Below are 6,000 nucleotides of genomic sequence, written 5' to 3' on the forward strand. Positions count from 1 at the left end.
AGGCCTGTAATTTTCATCATAGGTACACGTCAACTATGACAGACAAATTGAGGAAAAAAAATCCAGAAAATCACATTGTAGGATTTTTTATGAATTTATTTGCAAATTATGGTGGAAAATAAGTATTTGGTCACCTACAAACAAGCAAGATTTCTGGCTTTCACAGACCTGTAACTTCTTCTTTAAGAGGCTCCTCTGTCCTCCACTCGTTACCTGTATTAATGGCACCTGTTTGAACTTGTTATCAGTATAAAAGACACCTGTCCACAACCTCAAACAGTCACACTCCAAACTCCACTATGGCCAAGACCAAAGAGCTGTCAAAGGACACCAGAAACAAAATTGTAGACCTGCACCAGGCTGGCAAGACTGAATCTGCAATAGGTAGGCAGCTTGGTTTGAAGAAATCAACTGTGGGAGCAATTATTAGGAAATGGAAGACATATAAGACCACTGATAATCTCCCTCGATCTGGGGCTCCACGCAAGATCTCACCCCGTGGGGTCAAAATGATCACAAAAACGGTGAGCAAAAATCCCAGAACCACACGGGGGGACCTAGTGAATGACCTGCAGAGAGCTGGGACCAAAGTAACAAAGCCTACCATCAGTAACACACTACGCCGCCAGGGACTCAAATCCTGCAGTGCCAGACGTGTCCCCCTGCTTAAGCCAGTACATGTCCAGGCCCGTCTGAAGTTTGCTAGAGTGCATTTGGATGATCCAGAAGAGGATTGGGAGAATGTCATATGGTCAGATGAAACCAAAATATAACTTTTTGGTAAAAACTCAACTCGTCGTGTTTGGAGGACAAATAATGCTGAGTTGCATCCAAAGAACACCATACCTACTGTGAAGCATGGTGGTGGAAACATCATGCTTTGGGGCTGTTTTTCTGCAAAGGGACCAGGACGACTGATCCGTGTAAAGGAAAGAATGAATGGGGCCATGTATCGTGAGATTTTGAGTGAAAACCTCCTTCCATCAGCAAGGGCATTGAAGATGAAACATGGCTGGGTCTTTCAGCATGACAATGATCCCAAACACACCGCCCGGGCAACGAAGGAGTGGCTTCGTAAGAAGCATTTCAAGGTCCTGGAGTGGCCTAGCCAGTCTCCAGATCTCAACCCCATAGAAAATCTTTGGAGGGAGTTGAAAGTCTGTGTTGCCCAGCGACAGCCCCAAAACATCACTGCTCTAGAGGAGATCTGCATGGAGGAATGGGCCAAAATACCAGCAACAGTGTGTGAAAACCTTGTGAAGACTTACAGAAAAAAAATTTTGACCTGTGTCATTGCCAACAAAGGGTATATAACAAAGTATTGAGAAACTTTTGTTATTGACCAAATACTTATTTTCCACCATAATTTGCAAATAAATTCATAAAAAATCCTACAATGTGATTTCTCATTTTGTCTGTCATAGTTGACGTGTACCTATGATGAAAATTACAGGCCTCTCTCATCTTTTTAAGTGGGAGAACTTGCACAATTGGTGGCTGACTAAATACTTTTTTTCCCCACTGTATGTATGTATGTATATATATATACAATAACCTTGAACAACATGATAATAACATGACCTGGAACTATACTTTAGAATTGGCTTTAGTAACAAGGAAATACTTTCTCTTTTAGCACATAATAACCATATTATTATAAGTAGGCCTATTAGGACATGGAAGAGGTTGTGCCACAGATTATTTTCAGAGGGAGGAACCACACGGACTGGGATGAGGTATCTCATCCAAGTCCATGTGGTTACATACACAGATAGAGACAGGTGGGTTGTGTGTGTGTGTTTGTTTTGGGGGTGTCTAATACACTCGTTCAAACAGGCGTCACTCACACACGGTATTCCCAAAGCAATACCATTCTAATGGCCATTGTACATTGTCAGACTGTGGCAAGCATAGCCTCAGGAAGTAGGGGGGCTGAAGGTGCTGCAGCACCCGCTGAAAAATCGGAATAAAAACTAATATTCGTTATTTGTTTAAATATCTAGTATATTTATTTCACTAAAGTAGTGCACTGGGCCTCTACTAGTCCTGTATTAGCGAACCAATATTGCCGTCTGTAGCGCAGGCAAAAATAATAATTACAGCGCCGCAATATATCTCAGTGTATTGCAGAAATCTCAGTGTATTGCATAAATTGTGCATATATTGGATTGCAATACTGGTGTGGTAAAATAATCCAGTCCAGTTAATGAATTACAGTGTAGGCTAATCTAAGTGTAGGCTATGACACAATGTACATGGAGAAGAATGCTAAAACCTGGTCTGCGGCAGACCAAAATACTGCACGAAGTCTCCGGGTGAATGGAGGAGTTGTCCATGGTGCTGTCATTCAAGGTCCTTTATTTACCCTGTTCGTAATGAGCACGGGACGTTGCATTTTGGCTTCTGCTCAGATGGATGAAGCCAGCAGGGCACACATGCAGCATACAGACAGCAGTGGAGGCTGGTGGGAGGAGCTATAGAAGGACGGGCTCATTGTAATGGTTGGAATGAAATAAATGGAACGGTGTCAATAATATGGAAACCACATGTTTGATTCCGTTCCTTCTATTCCATTTCAGCCATTACAATGAGCCTGTCCTCCTATAGCTCCTCCCACCAGTCTCCACTGGCAGACACCACCCCCTACAGACCTACCACAGATCTTACTTGCAGTGGTTTAGTGCAATTTCTTTAGTTGAGGGAGTGCAAAAATTATGTAAATGGTGACATCATTTCCTCAATCAAAGTGTGTACCGAAAGATAGCCTATTGAATAGCCTATCATTACAGGGCTCTCCAATCCTGTTCCTGGAGCGCTACCTTCCTGTAGGGTTTCACTCCAACCCCAGTCATAACTAACCCATTCATTTTATGAACCAACTAATTATCAGAATCAGGTGCGCTAGATTAGGGTTGGAATGAAAATCTACAGGATGGTACAGTAGCTCTCCAGGAACAGGGTTGGAGAGCCCTGTTATAAAATATGCATAAAATGCATTCTCCAATTACCCACACATTTTGTCTCAAGAAAATTTTATATTTTTAATACCTTCAAATAACAAGTTAGGCATACCTAATTTCAAAATAGGACATCATCACTGTCAATCATGAATGATAAATATTCACGTTTTACAGGTGAAACTGCATCTGAATGCCAGTCACTTGATTGATCTCAGTCAGTTTCATGGGAATAGCCTATGCATTTCGATCTGTTTCGTTAGCGAATTAGAGCAGATGGTGTTAACAAACTATTGGCCTTTGTTGTATTTTGTTTCAATCAAAGCATATATCCTGCCTAGTGGCTCTGTTGAGTTTTGGCGCATTACATTTTTTCTTTGACTATTCAGCTTCAGCTAACTATCCTAAAATCTCATTAGAAATGAGGAGCTACTTTTGGTGTAACAGTAACGTTATAGGCCTAGTATGCTATGCTATTATATTGGTTCTGTTATGTAAAATACGAATTAATCATTATGTGATCTTGCGAGACATTGATTCAGCTTTGATGTAACTTTACTAAACGAGCACCATTGTGTGAAGTGATAATCTTCTATTTGTAATAATAATAATAATAATAATAATAATAAGTGACGAGTATGACTATTAGGCGTGGACAGTGGCGATTTTAGCATGTATATCTTGGTGGGCCAATTTATTTAGATGTATGCCAGCAAAGCCACTACACAACACAACACAACACAACACTAAACAATACATGAATTGCACTATAACGGTGACAAACGGTTCCCACAAGCTGTAAGGGCCTACATAAAGCTGTCCCAACAGCAGAGCTTTCTTTTCAGCGCCATGGAATCCTTACCACTGCTACACCTGGCTATAAGCGGAGCCTTGTCTGGCAGCGAAACAGTTAATTCACCCTCATTTACTGCCTTGTAAAAAAACATGCCTGCCTTGCTTAAACAAATGTGGTTTCTACTGACAATTGAGATGTACAATCTATGGCATAAGGAGACGACGAGCGGATTAAAGGCAATCCGTAATTTCGATTAAGACATTAATGAGCGAGCTAGGACGGACGTAGTCAATATAACTATTTGTTCAGCACTTTTGAAATGTACAGCGACAGAATTCAGAAAAAAATGTTTTATCATGAGCATAGCCTTATTTCTATTACATCATATTGGATGACTCTCATTCATATTCCATTCACCCAGTTCAATGTAACAGCGATAGGTTTAGGCTACTACATGATACTCGAATTCTCCCTATACCCATCACGAGGTTGCTGCAACCTAGCCTATGAATGAAAGTTTACAACGTAAGTGCACACAGGTCGTTTTCAACAGAATCGGCGGAATGAATACACCCCTGATCACCCGTAAACACAGTTAACTTTGATGACAGCCATGTTGTATTCGTTCTCGCATCCATGCACACTCCTGCTCTCACCTCTTCCCTTCGCTTGTGGACTTCAATGCACAACACATCAGCTGTATGTGACCAGGCGAAATAACCTTCCAAACCAAAACGCTACACACAGCATACATAGTTGTCACCATATTAGCTAGAGTAACATCATAGTCAGCGTAGCTAATAGAACTAATGTTAATCCATTAGTAAACCTGCTACAATCATGCAGTAAAGTTAGTGTACAGTCTGTAAGCAGTTACACCGGCGGGTCCCGGTGGCAATAAATGTGTAAACCAAAAGCTTACCTTGACTTGGAAGAGTTCCAGTGTTGTAAAGTCATAGCCAGCTAGCTAACATTGAGCAGGGTGTTTCAGTAGGCTAAACTAGCTAGCTGCATTTGCTAGATAAGTAAGTGAAACTGAAAGTGAAAAGAAATTAGAATCTCTCTCTCTCTCTATTTGTCTCTTGCTTCTCCTTCATTTTGAAAGAAAATAATTTGTTCAACTATTGTCTTTCTCTCTTTTTGAGTCAACTACTCACCACATTTTATACACTGCAGTGCTAGCTAGCTGTAGTTTATGCTTTCAGTAATATATTAATTACAGTGAGGGAAAAAAGTATTTAGTCAGCCACCAATTGTGCAAGTTCTCGCACTTAAAAAGATTAGAGAGGCCTGTAATTTTCATCATAGGTACACGTCAACTAAGACAGACAAAATGAGAAAAAAAATCCAGAAAATCACATTATAGGATTTTTCATGAATTTATTTGCAAATTATGGTGGAAAATAAGTATTTGGTCAATAACAAAAGTTTCTCAATACTTTGTTATATACCCTTTGTTGGCAATGACACAGGTCAAACGTTTTCACAAGGTCTTCACAAGGTTTTCACACACTGTTGCTGGTATTTTGGCCCATTCCTCCATGCAGATCTCCTCTAGAGCAGTGATGTTTTGGGGCTGTCGCTGGGCAACACGGACTTTCAACTCCCTCCAAAGATTTTCTATGGGGTTGAGATCTGGAGACTGGCTAGGCCACTCCAGGACCTTGAAATGCTTCTTACGAAGCCACTCCTTTGTTGCCCGTGCGGTGTGTTTGGGATCATTGTCATGCTGAAAGACCCAGCCACGTTTCATCTTCAATGCCCTTGCTGATGGAAGGAGGTTTTCACTCAAAATCTCACGATACATGGCCCCATTCATTCTTTCCTTTACACGGATCAGTCGTCCTGGTCCCTTTGCAGAAAAACAGCCCCAAAGCATGATGTTTCCACCCCCATGCTTCACAGTAGGTATGGTGTTCTTTGGATGCAACTCAGCATTCTTTGTCCTCCAAACACGACAAGTTGAGTTTTTACCAAAAAGTTCTATTTTGGTTTCATCTGACCATATGACATTCTCCCAATCCTCTTCTGGATCATCCAAATGCACTCTAGCAAACTTCAGACGGGCCTGGACATGTACTGGCTTATGCAGGGGGACACGTCTTGCACTGCAGGATTTGAGTCCCTGGCGGCGTAGTGTGTTACTGATGGTAGGCTTTGTTACTTTGGTCCCAGCTCTCTGCAGGTTATTCACTAGGTCCCCCCGTGTGGTTCTGGGATTTTTGCTCACCGTTCTTGTGATCATTT

At 41.4% G+C, this 6,000-nt stretch overlaps 1 protein-coding gene across 2 annotated transcripts in view; it reads right to left on the bottom strand.

The window, feature by feature from the left end:
• The window catches only part of LOC311144599 (phosphatidylinositol 4-phosphate 5-kinase-like protein 1), a 28,067-nt gene extending 23,066 nt beyond the window's left edge, over positions 1 to 5,001 (bottom strand). Inside the window, exon 1 of one of the 2 annotated variants that reach the window (XM_084180635.1) lies at positions 4,676 to 5,001. The gene's annotated coding sequence lies outside the window, so the exon portion shown is untranslated. The remainder of the gene's footprint in view (positions 1 to 4,675) is intronic. The other variant, XM_084180632.1, reaches the window with a different exon arrangement.
• Between the last annotated feature and the right edge of the window lie 999 nt (positions 5,002 to 6,000).

Source organism: Coregonus lavaretus (genome assembly GCF_964263955.1).
Source record: "Coregonus lavaretus genome assembly, chromosome: 17".
Classification (NCBI taxonomy): Eukaryota; Metazoa; Chordata; class Actinopteri; order Salmoniformes; family Salmonidae; genus Coregonus; species Coregonus lavaretus.